This window comes from Saimiri boliviensis, chromosome 1 (genome assembly GCF_048565385.1).
Source record: "Saimiri boliviensis isolate mSaiBol1 chromosome 1, mSaiBol1.pri, whole genome shotgun sequence".
NCBI lineage: Eukaryota > Metazoa > Chordata > Mammalia > Primates > Cebidae > Saimiri > Saimiri boliviensis.
In genome coordinates, this window is record NC_133449.1 from 143,523,863 (window position 1) to 143,538,931 (window position 15,069).

At 47.7% G+C, this 15,069-nt stretch overlaps 1 protein-coding gene across 7 annotated transcripts in view; it reads left to right on the top strand.

The window, feature by feature from the left end:
- ZFHX3 (zinc finger homeobox 3) overlaps window positions 1-15,069 on the top strand; it is a 377,665-nt gene that overhangs the window by 81,990 nt on the left and 280,606 nt on the right. For 3 of the 7 annotated variants that reach the window (XM_039478219.2, XM_039478220.2, XM_074405639.1), the window contains exon 1: window positions 8,302-14,842. The exons of 1 other annotated variant lie outside the window; for it this stretch is intronic. The gene's annotated coding sequence lies outside the window, so the exon portion shown is untranslated. Of the gene's footprint in view, window positions 1-3,896; window positions 3,961-8,301; window positions 14,843-15,069 lie in introns of those variants that run through there. 3 more of the 7 variants (XM_074405619.1, XM_074405641.1, XM_074405630.1) reach the window with 3 other exon arrangements.

The window sequence follows — 15,069 nt, forward strand, 5'->3', positions numbered from 1 at the left end:
AAATAAGTGGCTTCAAACAGATCTGGAAACACAAGCCCCCAGCGAGCGAGCACTCACACAGCTCTGGCCAGTACCTGAATTTATGTACACCTTATATATCTGTGTACACAGATATATTCACACACACACACACGCACACACACACACAAATGCAAAGACATCTGAAGTCATTCAAATGTATATTTATGTACCCCTTTATGGATATACTTTGTGTTTTTATATCTATATCCATTCATTTGAGAGCTAGAGAAATGTACACAGCAATGCAATATTTAGCCTACATTCCACTTTCCTTGCTAATGTAAATGTCTTAAAAACAGGTTAGTCTAAAATTTTCTGCCCTCTTTCCAGCTAAATGAAAGATTTAGATTCTGGATTTCTTGTTTCTTCTTTTTTTTTTTTTCATTTTTGTACGTAAAATAATCCATATAGATGCTGGATTATCGTCTAAGCATTATTCAATCATACGAGCTTGGTACCTCTCCTCCTTATAACGAATTCACTCAGTAAAATTAGCATAAGTATTTACCAGATTAAGCTGACATTTTCCTATATTGTAACATGAAATACATTTATATCCAGAATTTCCTCCAAATAGCTTAGACCAAAGGAAATACTGACTTCCTCCACACCGTTTTATATAAGAAACAAGCTATAAGTTCACTTCTAGTACTATTTACATTTTAAAGGAAAATAAATATATAGTATTTAAGTGATTTTTCAAGATCTACAAAGAGGAATGTAATTCTGCTACATCTTTAAAAAAATAAACAGCTTTATGAAGATTCCTGAAGACAGATAAAAAAGAAGCGAATACATTCCTGAAGGTCTCAACAATTTTCCTTACCTGATGTATTATGGAAAAATTCAGAATTTACCAGTCTTCCTTCAGTCAGCTACATCTTACACTGACCTGCACTTTGGACTGAAAGGGAAAAAAAAAAAAGATTAACTGTTGCCAATGAAAAATTTAAAATAATAATCAGAAACCGGACAACCTGAAGGTAAAAATATACAATGGCTACAATAAAGATAAATATTTATTTAATCAAAGTCGAGGTTGTGCTTGGAATGTAGGAATGTTTCACCCTTCCCTTAAAAAAAAAAAAAAAAAAAAAAAAAGCAAGAAAGAAAAAAGCTAGAGTCTTTGCAGGCTCCTAGAGAGTTCCCCATTGTCCAGGGCTATCGAGAGCCCAGAATGGCATTAACCTCACAAAAGACACATTGTGCAGGGGACAAAAAAAAGCCCCTTCTTCTACAATAACTTTTAGCTTTTTTATTTTTAGAAAATGACAAAGGTTTTGCAAGCACTGACTGGTGAAACCTGTAGCAAGCCAGGCTGGACTTGGCTTTATTGATCAGCTGTCCTGCATGGAAAAGCAGCCAGGAAAAGTTTGAATGGCAACCCAGATTTGGCTCACAGAGAGGAAACCCCTGATTTTTCTAAATGTATTTTATCCCCCCCCCCACTTAAATAAAATAGCATTATTCCCAGAGTGAATTCAGAAGGATTAGATGAGGTAACCCAGCAAAATCCTAAACCGGTTTTTTCTCTCTAGTCTTGAATAAGAAGCTGCATGCTCTTAAGAGCATTGGAAAATCTCTCAAAATGAAGAATTACTTTCTAATCAAACAGATTTCCTGATTAATTCCCAAATTCCTTTTAAAATAAATAATCTTGGTAGGCTGGGGCAACATTTTTTTTCCCCAAGAAAAATAAGTTTTAACTCTCTCTCTCTGATGTTACAGGGTTTACTAATAATGTCTTCAAAAACATAAATGTTTTTACATTTGTTTGTAGATCACTTAAAGTGCTGATTGCATTTTATTTTATTCCAGACATTGTAATTTCAATTGTACTAGTTCATATTTAGAACTTACATAAATACAGCTTGTCATTTAAAAAAAATATCGCAGTAGCAGTGACGCTGAGGCTAGGATTTTGAAAGGGGGGGAAGAGACAGAAAGAGAAAGAAAGAGAGAGAGAGAGAGAGAGAGAGAGAGAGAGAGAGAGAGAGAGAGAGAGAGACTCTTGTTCTTCCTGCGTTTGTTTGCTTGCTTTTTGGAGGTACCGTGCACCAGCCTAAGTGATGGCTTTGATGTACTCGGAATCGGTACAGTAGCAGGGTCCCTGGCTGCTGTCTTTGATTTCAGGGATCTCCTTTGGGCTCTAGTGGGATGTACTGCTTCTAGTCTTTATCTGAAATCCATCCTCTCATTTCAAGCCCTTTGGCTTCGTGACTCTGCTCCAAACTCTTGGAGGTGGCTGTAAGACTTTTTTTTTTTTTTTTTTTTTCTGGCATTAGGGAAGGCGTATGTAATTTCCCCTTTCTACACTCTAGACCTTTCCTCTATATTTAAATATATTGGCTTTCTCTCTTATGAATTTAGTCTGAAATTATTTTTCACTGCCTTTATTACATCCCTGCTTTTGATGGCAAAATAGCTTCCTGTGTTTTGAAAACATCTGCTTTCCAGGTTTCACACGAGAAAATTGATTTTACTTTTCTCTTAAGTCCAGAAAGGTAGAAAGTTGGACTTGTTTCCAAGTGCAACTTTTCCATTTTTTTGTCTTCCCTAAAGTTATCCCCTTTCAGTTCTGATTCACTTTTCCCTTTTTATTTCTTCTAATCACCACTCTTCTCTTCCCCTCTCCTTCTAAAGAACCAGAGAAGATTGATTGCGTCTTATTTCAGTAGACAAAATTAACATATATTTTTTGTCTAATCTATGGTACGTTTTAAAGTTTTCTCCATATTTTCTTCATTTGTCCTCGGATTTGGGGGGAGGTAATTTTCCTTCAGTTAAAAAAATCTCAGATTTGCAATTTAAAGTGGTCTGTATTTGAAGACTCTGCTCTTTCACTTAAACCTTTGCTCTAAGCTGTCCCACCACTAATGCCCCCCTTCTTTGGAGATGTTCTTTTCCTAGTTAATTTAAACATTGCTGCATTTGCTTAAAGGGAGAAACAGACAAAAGGGAAAAAGAAAGAATAAGAAAGAAAAGAGGAAGGTGGAAGAAGAAAGAAAAGAAAAAAAAAATCTTAAAAAAAAATTCTTAGCCAGGTTCCTATTGTTGCTCCTGTGCATTCCACTTCTTGGTGTGTGTGCGAGCGTGTGTGTGTGTGTGTGTGTGTGCTCGTGTGTGTGTTTTTAATACATGCATAAACTTTTGGTGCCTCTCTCCCTCTTCCTAGGCTCTTCTCCCATCCTCTCTTCCTGCTCTCCTTGCCCTGCTCATCACTTTCCCCTGGTTTTTTTTTTTCCTCCCTTCCTCCCCTCTGCCTCCCTCCACCTCCCCCTTTTCTTTTTTGCTGAATCTTATTGATCCAGAAGGTGGCTAATTAGCCCTTCCCGTCGTGCCTGGGTAATGAAGCACATGCGCACTGAATTAATCACAGCCATTTTTTGCAGGAAACTAATTAGCAGAATAAAGATCCAAAGACTTTTTTTTCTTTTCACTCATCAGCTCCCACTTCCAGCGCGTCCCCTCCGACCGCTGCAGCCGCCACCGCCGCCGCCTCCTCCTCCTCCTCCTCCCGGCCGCAGCCGCCGCCGCCGCCGCCGCCTGCTTTGCATCCCAATTACAGCCTAGAGCCGCCGCCGCCGCCGCCGCCGCTTCTCCTCCGTGGCCCCTGCCCGCTCCGGGGGCTGTAAACTCCCCGCCAACCATGCTGCTCGGCGGCAGCGGCGGCGGCGGCTCCGGCTCCCCGGCTGCGGCCGCCTCCCGCCCCGGGCTCCGCCGAGCGCGCTCCAGCTCCGCCGCCGCCGCCGCCGCCGCCGCCGCCGCCGCCAGCAGCGCGTCCTCCGCCGCCGCCGACCCCCGCCAGCCGCCGCTGCTGCCTTGATGGGCTCCGCGGCCCGAGCGCCTCTTTTCGGGATTAAAACCGCCGCCAGCTCCCGCCGCCGCCGCCGTCGCCAGCAGCGCCGCTGCAGCCGCCGCCGCCGGAGAAGCAACCGCGTAAGTGGCAACTTTTCCCTCTTTTTTTTTTCCCGCCGCCGCCGCCGCCGCCGCCGCCGCCGCCTGCTCCTCCTCCTCCTCCCGCCGCCACCGCCCGGACGCGGGGCTCCTCGGGGCGCCCGGGCTGCTTTGCATGGAGCTCGTCCTGCCCCCTCCTGGCTCCCGCGCCCGGCCGCCGCCGCCCGCGCTCCCCGCGCCCGCGCCCTGCTCGCTCGCTGCGTCCCGCTCGCCTTCCCCCTGCGCCAAACTTTCTCTTTCTCTTCTTCTTCCTCCTCCTCCCGCCGCCGCCGCCGCCGCCGCCACCGCCGCCACCGCCGCCGAGCCCGGGCCGCCCCCTCCTCCCTGGCCCCCGCGCCGCCGCCGCCGGCCGCCGGCGACCCCCGGGAGGGTGGAGGCGCCCGGGGCGAGGCCCGCGCTGAGAGTTTGGAGGCGCCGCCGGGCAGGGCCGGCCGGGGCGCGGGCAGAGGGCGGGAGGGCGGCCGAGGTCCCAGCGCCGAGACAAAGGCAGCGGCCGACGGTGTTGCTGGGGGGGGGAGGTCCGCGGTGCCGAGCGCCCCCGCCCCCGCCGCTCTAGGCCCCCAACTTTGCCCCACCCCGAGAGGCGCCGGGGCCCCGGGCTGAGCCGCCGCGCGGGGCGCGCACCCGGCCCGGAGCAGTCGCTGCGGTCGCAGCCTCTGCTGCTGCTGCCGCGACCGCCGCCGCTGGCCGTGCGGCCGGGCGGGCGCTTTCCGCGCCGGGGCTGGACTTGCCAGGGACGCGGGAGCCCGTTCGGAGCCCCGGGGTCCCGGAGGGGGCGAGGCGGCCGCGCAATCCTCTACCTGCGCGCTCTCCGCCCTGCCCCACTGGCAGCGCTGCGAGCGCCCAGAGGGGGCTCTGCCCTGGACACTAGGGGCTCTCGGGGGCTTGGGGCTGCGCCGCCGGCCAGGGCCAGACCTCTCCGGGCCAGCCTTCCTCCACCAGCTGAGCTCAGAGACATCCGAGGATGCTTTTTGCCTTATTCTTTTCTTTCTTCTTCTTCTTCTCTTTCTCTCTCTTTCTGTTTTGTTTTGTTTTTTTTGTTTTTTGTTTTTTGTTTGTTTTTTTTTTTTGCTCTCGCTAATCTGTGATTATTTACATTCAGTTCCGCACTCTCACCCCTCGCCCGTCTCCACTCAATGCAAAAACCTTGTTCCTGAATGTTACATTATGCATTTTAATGTCCATCTTTTTGCATGTCTATTGGAGAGTAGATCTAAGTGTATTTCATGCAGTGAGTGTAATTAAATTGTGTTTGGACTCTGTATTCTGAGGCTTCTTGTAGAACTATTGAATTTAAAAAAAAAATATATATATATATATATATATTTCACTTTGCGAATTAAGCTGTTGCTCAGCATCTGACTTTTGTCCGGTGTTGTGCTATTCTTTCGACGGTGGCAAATTCTTTGATTACAAGTGCTTTCAAAAGGCATCCAGTCTTAACTTTTCCCCTTTGTTGCTTTGAAGTAGGGTAAATATGACAATTTTTATTGGTCTCAATTATTGAAACTTGATCTAAGCACTGTATGGAAGGAGCATGCTGATTGCCTTTTTCTGGCCTCCAGTTCTAGTGACTTTTAAAAGGCAGTTTGTTAAGTACCTTTGAAGAATATGACAGACGGTGATCGCTTGGCTGTAATGCAAATTACAGAACATAAATTCACTTTGGAATTTAAAAAAGACTGGAGCCCTTTCACTGGGGACAATTGAGGATTTATTATGTTTTTTAAAAAATTACTTTTTTTCTCCTTCCTACTTTGGAAGAATAGCTAGTTGCAGACCAACTTATTTGGAGGTCCTCAGAAAGAGGCTTGGGCAGTAGGCAGGGGAGAAGATTGATCACAATCTACATAATCAATAGGGCAGCGTGCTGCAATCATGTACCTACATTTACTGTAAATTTCTACAATATCTGCAGCGTGGGTGCTCCAGTGTCTTGCTTGGCTTCTTAGAGAGGATTTAGAGGCAGAGCAACCAGAATTTACTGCCCAGCCCTCGGAACAATATAGGGAAGTCCACTCCATAGTGGCTTCATTTTAAAACCCCATTTTGCTGAAGTTTTTTTTTTTTTAATCTATTTACATGTGGGGGTTTCAGGAGCTGAACCCCCAAAGTGTAGATGTCCTGTGGGTTGAGGGGAGTAGGGGGGTATTCAGAGGACCCGGGGGGGGGGGGTGGGAGTTTGCTTATTGAATGACCACTTTGAGGGCCCTCTTCTCATCTTACAATGTTAGCTTTTTGTTCTTGGTTTTTTTTTGTTTTTGTTTTTTAAATAGTGCAAGTAAGAGATAGGAAAATCAGTATATACTAGAGATTGAAGCATTGTCAAAAGTATGAGTTGCCGTGTGTGTATGAGAAGAGAGAGAATACAGTCAGTCAGTCTTGAAAGCTTGGTGGTAGGTGAATCCATATTTGGAGATGATTTTGAAATAGTGTAGCAAATGGTGCACGAAGAGGATTTTGTAAAAAGTGTACACAGAATCAGTTTTGAAAGGCTTGTGGTTTGGGGAGATGAGGTGTGGACAGGGAAACCCACTTTAGGCCAGCAGACTTTCTCTCTCTCTGTGTCTCCCTTCCCCCTCCTCGGGTTTTAGTTTTTAATTACTTAATGCTGAAACGCACAGGGCTTATATAAATATTTGCAAATGCTCTTTCCTATTGATTTTTCTGAATAAACTGCACTGCCTGGGTCCAGAGAGGAGGCGATTCAGATATGTGGACTTTTGAAACATATAAAGTCTCTGGAGAAGTGGTGTTCTGTGCATGTATGTGTTTGTGGGTAGAGTTGTAGGCATGAGGATTTTGGGGGCCCGCAAGGAGAGTTGAGGCTCTCCATGGTGTGGGCTGAGAAAACTGGTCTGGAGCTGGTCCCATGGCCTGGCAGTCCTGACGTGTGTGTGTGTGTGTGTGTGTGTGTGTGTGTGTGTGTGTGAGGGAGAGAGAGAGGGAGAGAGAGAGAGAGAGCGCGAGCAAGCACGAGAGCACGAGAGAGAGCACGCGTGCGTCCATATGTGCGTCTACACTGTGTGGATGTCTTCACTGGGGAAGTCTGAATGCATATGCACTTACACCCCCACCCCTGTTAAATATGGAGCAGTTTTCCAGGGCTCTGTGACTGCCTTCTCCTCAGGGTCACATTGAGTTTGAATCTGACCCAAGGTGCAGGAATCCTGCAATGGGGAAATAAAAGAATATACAGAACGGGGTCAGGTCAGCTGCTCAGAGGCCAAAACCCCTACAGCTGCTTTGATTTTATTTTTTGGTGTATATTTTAGGCTCCTCCTGCCATTCTACAAATTGTGCCTCCCCCTATCAGGTGTTTGGTCTGTGGCTTAAAGGCACCAGAGTCTCTGCCTGCATAGACTAGGCTCCCTAGAACAACAGAAAACCCACATTACCGAATCCAAAACAAAACCTGGGAGGAGGGGGAGAAAAATCCCCTATTGAGTTCAGGCAAATAAGGTTGGGTCTCTAGATCCGGTTACAAAGCAGCTTTGAATATGCAAGACAGTGCACAAGACCAGTTATTCCAGTTACAACAAACTATTAAAAAAAAGAGAGAGAGAAAAGAAAAGACATGTTTAGGTTGTAATTTGTTAGTACAAGGAAAAGAATCCCACATAAAGCTGCCTTTCTTGTTTTTTTCTCCCTTCGCTGGCTTCACACAGAATTCACTCACCCCTTTCCAATTCATCTACTGTATAGGTTCTTTTATTAAAATCTTTTGGGTTTAGGAAGATGGCTGCAAGCAACACATTTTCTGTATTTTTTTCCCCTTTATCTTAGAGAGAGAGTTGGCAGGGGTTCTGTGGTTTGCAGTTACACAATATGTTATCATGTTTTTAATCACTAAATCATTGCAGTGGTTATAGATTTACAGTCTTGGGGTATTACAGAGAGGAGCAACGGCGGCTATATATATGCTTTTAAATTACACCAATGTAAACTGAGTGCGGCAGCTGTGAATATGGTCGGCAGACATCTATCCCCTCCCCCTTCCCAGTTCTTTCTCCCTCTGTGATTTTTCTCCCGAATTTCTTGTTTTTCTTAAAATAAGCTACCCCTCGTCCTCCCCGGTATTGTCGCTTTGCCCCCTCTTCAGAAAGAATGAATTTTCATTTTAGACCTGTAGCCCCAGAGAAGCTGGAATTCAAACTCTTGAGCTGTAACTTCGGATCAGAGTATAACAACAATAATAATGAAAAATGTGGATTTCCTTAAAAAATAAAAAATCCTCCTCGTTTCCTTACGGACGTCGTGTATCGGGACGGAGGGTTGATTTCACGTCAGAAAGTAGTGGGGAGGGTGGGGGGGAGGGGAGCCGGACTGGTGGTGCTCGCCTGCCTGGAACCTCGAATGTCCTGTCCTTGCGAGCCCACTTTCAGCTTCTGTTTGTCATATTATTATGTAACAGAATCCTTGGCAGCATTAAAAATTCAGTATTACAAGCTGATTGTAATGCTGCCTCATTAGACAACACTGTCTGGCCTTGTATTAAGTGAAACGTGGGGCTTGGCTTTTAGATTATAAACACCAATAAATATTAAGGATCAGCAGAGGGGGCAGTAGCAACTGGGTTTTTGGCCCCTTCTGGTTTTACCCCTCCTCCCCGCCAGGCTCCCAGATCATCTTCCCTTTAGCCCCTCTCCTCCCCTCTCTCACCACCCCCATGGTAACTGTCATGTGTTTTCTTGTGGGGATGCTGACGGGTTGACCCTAGTGGCGTTTTAGGAAGGCTTTTTATAGAGTTATCTTGTGTACACAAAAGGTTTGGAAGTTTGTTTTGTTTTGATCTTCAGTAAACAGGTCCTTCACTTTGCTGATGTCATTTCCGTTCATATTTGAGTTGTTTATTGTGCTCCTTTGCAGGGCCCTCATCCCTACCCCCACCTTGCCTTTCAGCTCAGAGCCTGTGGCTGCCTGGGGAAGGGGGAGTGTGCTCCTAAGCTGCCAGGTCTGGGTTCAAAGGCTGAGGGTCGCGTGGCTGTGCCTCGTCCTAGGGTTTGCCCGCTGGGGAAGATGCTTCCAGCTTCAAATCTGGTTAAACACTCCGACATCCACTCGCCCTGGTATTTTCATGGCACGCGGTGATTCATCTCAGCTTCCTTTCTTTGTGACACCTCCCCCCACTTTGCCCCTGCCACACCTTGTCTCTGTCTTTAATACATCCTTCTTGTCCACTTCTCCATGCCCCCACCCACCGAAAAACCTTGTAACGACGACACTGAGACTTTGATTCAGTTGCAAATCTGAAGCTGGCATTAGTGGACTTCATGCTGTGAAAAAAAGAAAGTGTTTCAAGGCCTTGCCCCCGCAGCCTCCCCGCCACCGCCTTCCATCCCTGTTGGGTTTTTGTGCGTGTGTGTTTTCTCCCTGTTTCCTGCCTTTCGTAGCTCTAGAGGCCGTTCTGGTGTTACTAAAAATGACTGTAATGTCCACTGCCTCTTATTTCCATGTGATCTACAATTGGAACCCCCCCCTCCAAAAAAGAAAAAAAAAGTAGGATGAGGAAAGCCTGACTGCGTAGGTCCCAAAGGCTTTCCTCTAACAGAAGGATGGGTTTTAGGTTAAAAAAATACATATATATTATTGTTTTGTTCTTTTAGGTCTAGAAATAATAGGGAGAGAGGGAAAAGCAGTCATCAGGAAGTTCCCTGAGCTGCTTTCCAGCTAAGACGGGTGAAAAATGAACCCGCATTGACACTTGGCTCCATGTGAAAGCCCCTGTCACCTCTCCCCCCTTCCGTGGCCCTGGCCTTTTGTTTCTGGAGAACGGAGCTAAGGTACTTTTTCTCCCAGACCAAAGGCAGCAGGCAAGGAGTCCCCTTGTGAGCTCATCGCCTTTAGATGGCCTTCTCATGGTTATTGTCAATGCAGGCTTCCCCAAACAATTGCTCCGGGGAGACAGAAAAGCAAAAACATTTGTCCTATTTTTTTTAACCTCTTTGTTTTAGACTTCTTTTTTTTTTTTTTTTTTTCCCCTCCATTCTTTAAATTTCACAGTTTCTATTTGTCTGCAGAGACAAACGAAACAGCATGAAGCACGTTTTTACCGTAGGCCTCACTGGCGATTGGAACAGCCTCAATAGAAATCCAAATTCTAAAACACTGGCTGACTTGGAGGAGATGTGAAATTTTCAGCTCGGGGCTCTGAAGTCAGATTAGCACAGATTTTTGAACCCAAATGCCCTAAAATGAAAAGATAAGAAAATAGGATTCTAGAATTATTTGGGGGAAACCATGGAAAAGGTCATCTTTTGTCTCTCTTCCTGTCTTGTGCCTCATCCTTAGAAGCTTGACAGGGGAGAACTGCAAACCCCAATGAATTCTTCATTTAAAAGAAAAAAAATCCAGCCCTGGCTGTTATACTTCTGATACAGCATTTAATTGATTATTTTAACTCATGTGTGAAAGAGCTCGTTACATACTATGGGACTGACACTGTGTTGAGAATTTTTTTTTTTTTTAAACCTACAATTTATATAAACAGGCAGTATCCCATCGCCCATTTCTTTTTCCTCTTCTGTTTCCTTTTTCCTTTTTTCTCCTTCCAACCTGCTTCCCCTCCAAGAATTCAGTGGTTAGCATCAGGCGAACTGTAAAGGGATGTGTCAGATGGTGGGGCTGGCCTGTGAAGAAAATAGAAATCCACCTCTTTCTTCTGGGCCCCAGACAAAGCGCCTCTCTCTCCTGTAATGTATGGACCCAGATTGCGATGCTGTCCTTAAGCGTCTGTCTGCCTTTCCATTAAAATTCTCAATTTCAAGGTTTAGAAACACAAATGTAAGAGTCCCCCTGGGTATAAAAGTCTTGCATGGCAAATTCTCTTTGCCCTTTCAGAAATAATATTTTTGTTTAAAAAAGAAGGAGCGAGAAAGAGCGAGCGAGCTCTTTACCTGCCACGTAAAGCTGTTTTTAAGGCAAATTCTCTATTTTGGCTTTCTGAAAACTTGGGCTTTGTAACTTGAAATTAATGTAGAAAAACTCTCCGGAATCACAGCTCTTAAAAAAATAGTTACACATTTGTGTCTTTTTTGTGGATATCATGGACAGATTTAGCATCTGAGCTGGGGAAGGTGGGTAAGGAAATTAGATAATGTTCCACCTATGATTTGGGGGTAAAAATTAATCTATGGAATTAGCACTGTAGGGAAGGATGGAGGTCTTGAGGTTTCAGCAGAGAAATGTGAATCAAACCATCTGTGTGCAGGCCTTGGCACACTAGCTTCCAATGGTTCTGAAGGCAAATGTGAGCTGTTCTGAGGACGGCCTGCATTCTGTTCCATACCCAGGAAGGCCTGGCCACCCAGCGGGTACCAGGCCCCTAAATATAACTGCCTCAAAATCATGGGGTGAACTGAGGCCATGGAGCGAAATTCAGCTCCAGATGGTTCCTTGTTTATTTCAGGAACGTTTGTTTTTGTTTCTTACCCTCTTCTGGATTTTTCTTTTGTTAAAGCCTCCAGGTTATTTAAGCACTAGTTTTTAAAATCAATGTGTACCTATAATTTAATAAAAATAGAAGAACCCGGAAGGGTGCCCAAATCTGCCTAAACCCAGTCGTACTGTGAAGAGAGTCCAGGTTAAGCTAGAAGTCGGAACACTGACATCCACTGTATCTTAGAGATCATATTTACCTTTGCAAAAATAGAAGGACACAGCATTAGTAGTAAGTGTATGTGTAGAAAGAGAGAGAGAGAGACAAACAGGTTTGGTTCGGTGGAATCATTGTAATTTACCAGCCAGCTCAGCATTAGGGGGCAGGCCTCTGGCTCGGAGAGTGGGTAAGGGGAGGAGTAGAGAAGGGGTTAGCACGCCCTGATTTATTTTTAAATATTTATCCTTTCGGCTGTTGCCAATTACGCTTTCCAGATGAGACGAGAATGGGTATGGAGAACTGCGAGGGAAGAAGTGCCTTTTCTGAGAGTGGGTTTATTTGTCAGCAGTGTTCAGGATGGAGCCATGAGAATGTCAGGCTGTCACTGCTGGGTAGGCCATGGGCTTAACATCAGGCAGCTGCCCTCCGAAGAGCCGGGCCTTCAGAGCTGGAGGATAGAATTTGCAAGGAGTATTGCAGAGAAACTCCTGATTTCCTCTGTAAGTGCAAAAGTTTGCCAGTTCCCTCTGAAGAGGTATTGTTTTTATGAAGAAGGAAAATGAGTTTTAGTAGAGGTGACACCCAGCTGTGTGCAGTCCCTTATTTCCATAATGTACAGAGGCCATAGATCACCTGCCTGTGGATTACCTGTTAAATTTTTGCCTGGAACAAAGGCAGGCTTGACTAGGCCTCATCATGTGCGTAGCTGGTGCCAGATAAAGAAAAGGAGCTCAGGGTCACTCTCAGTTCTACTTGTCAGGCCTCTGAAGTGCAGGAGGCAGGTCGCAGGGTCTGCTCCTCGGGACAGTGGCGGTATTAGGGCAGATCCCCTCTGGGCCTTCTGCCCAGGCACTGTCGAATCTTCCCAGGTTACTTTAATAGTTTGTTCTTTGGGTTGTTCAGCTTTTATTTTATTGAAGGTATTTGTCTGTGGGCCTACCAGCATCATGATGTCACCAGGTTACGAGGTTGTCCCCTGTTAATACAAGTGAAGACCAAGGAGAGTATCAACATTTTCTGATTGTCTTTAATTTACCAAACAGGCCGTAGAGTTGCTCCCAGGTCAGGAATCTTCATTTTCCTGAAGAGATTTCCAGAGGCATCTCTGAGTTGTGGGCCACACTGCTTGAGGTCCTGCTGGTACCATCATCTTCATGTATTATTCATAGTCACTTTTTCAATTAAATTATTAATTGTTTTTCTTTAAGGTGTTCTCAACTTATGTGGCCAATATAAATAACAGTGTGTTTTGAAAACACCACCTGTTCTTGGGCCTGAAGTCAGGTGGTCTGGAAGGAGCTCTGCAGTGACCATAGTTTGCAAAATCATCCTCCACCTTCCCTGCTGGCTCTCCACTCCCCCTACCCCGCCACCGAGCTCACGTGTGACTGAATTGGGCTTGTGCCCTCCTTTGTCCCAAATCGGACATGATTCCCTGGAGGCAGTCTTTTCTCCCAGGGCCCTCACAGAAGAAAAAAAAAAAAATTTTCCCCCAGAATCTGTTCGGGACTAAAATGTAGAGAGGGGCTGTCTGTACCCAACAGGTTAGTTATTTACGTTAATCTGAACCCAAATTATATTGTGCAAAAAGCCTTCTACAGGGGGAGGTGATGGTTTTCACCAGCTAAGCATCCCTCTTTCTTTGGAGTCAGTGTGTGCCTCATGCTAATACAATTCAGTGCATACTGCTCTTTGCCTCATGAGCTGATTATATTTCTAACACTTGCACGGTTCATTATTGTGCCCGAGGAAAAGACTCTCCAGGCTGTAAGGCCAGCCTGGGTGGGTGGTTTTCAGAAAGGGTAAAAGCAGGTGCCCTTCTGTGCTGTGAGAATCGGGAGTAAATTCAGACTGAGGGTGGGATTCTGACGGAGGACAGAAGACTTCCGGTGAGAGATTTCTGTAGGGCTGCCTTTGAGATCAGAATGGAAAAGGTGAACTTTGGGAGACAGAAAAGCATCCAGCAATCGCTTTTACCAACTGGGGTGGCCGCTTTAAATCTTACCCTGGCGGTAGCTACTCCCTTGGAAAGGGCGCGATCTTTGCTATCTCTGCAGTGATGTGGCTTTATAAGGTGAGGCTAGGGAGCCTGGAGGTTTTAATTGCAGCTTCTTTTCTTCTCACTTCTTTTCGTCCTCTCTGTCTAGTGGTCTCTTCTCTTTCTCTGGCCTCAAAAACTATTCCTTAAACTCTCAACAGAGAGCAGGGGGATGTTTTTGTAAGTTTCTGCAACTGAAAAACAGAAGTGCTCTGTAAAGCAGTTAATAGGATGGGTGTGTATTTCCAATAAATTCCTGTCCACATTGGCTTCTGTCCCCACGCTGGAGTGGCCTGGCAGTGACGTGGACCGGGCCCAGGGAGCGATGGCTCCGGTTCGGAGGCCCCAGGCTCCTTTGAATAGCGGAGGGCGCGTCCCTTTCTTCTCGCCCGATTCTAGGCCGGCCCCTGACCTTTGATGAGCGAGGGGTCAGCGCCTCCGGGAGGGCCCGGGCTTTGTTCCCGCCGGGGCCGGTTCCTGGGGCGGCGCAGGCCGAGCGGTGAGGGCTCTTGGCCCTAGGCGGGCGCGGGCCCCCCCACCCCCCGGCCTGCCCCAAGGCCCGCGCCCCGAGCGGAGCGAGCACAGCCGAGCGCCCGGGCCCCGCGCGTCCCTGTGCGTCCCCGGGTCCCTGCGGGCGGGCGCGGTCGCCGCCAAGCAACGCGGCCTGTGCCCGGCAGAACTGTAGATGTCAGGCTTTGCGCGGGGAGCCGAGCGGCAGCGGGGCTGTGAGTTTCAAATTAACCTTCCGCTTTGTTGCTGTGTAATGTGGATCCCCGAAGGCCCCCCGCCCCGTCCGCCCCCCTTTCCCGGGCGGTGCGCGCTGCAAACTGCGAGTTGGGCTTCATTTACATAAAGCGATTCCGGGCGGGCGGCGGCAGCAGAGGAGGCGGCGGCCGCGGCGGCGGCGGGCAGGCCGGGGACCCGGACTCTAGCGCCGCTCCCCGTGGGTGAATCCCCGCCGCGCCCCGGGGACCTCCCTGCGGGGACGCGCCGACCGCCAGCCCCGCCACCACCATGAGCTTCCCTCCCCTGTCTCCGGGCCCCCTGCTCCTAACCAGAGCCATCTCGGAGTCCTGGGGCCAGCGGGAGGTGGGGAGAATGCCGCCAGAGGTGGGTAAGCGCGGGGCTCGGGCGCCACTGGAATTTCCCGTTGTTGCGCAAGGCGGCGCGGCCCCCGGACCTGCGAGTGCCGCCTCCCTCCGGAGGTGCGCGGAGGCTTGGTGTGCCAGGTGAGTGCAGCCTCCCTCCGGGTCCGTGAAGCCGGCCTGGAGCCGCGGGCAGGTGCTGCGAGTCTTGGCCGAACTTCCCATTCTCTTGGGGCGTGTGGGGGAAGGGCAGGCTGGATGCACTTGAACTCCCAGACTCCAGTTGCAACCTATCTACCGTGCGGGCGCCTAAATTCTGTTGGGTGCACAGTAAAGCCCTCCCTTCCTCCTCCCTTCCCTTCCCTCTGTCC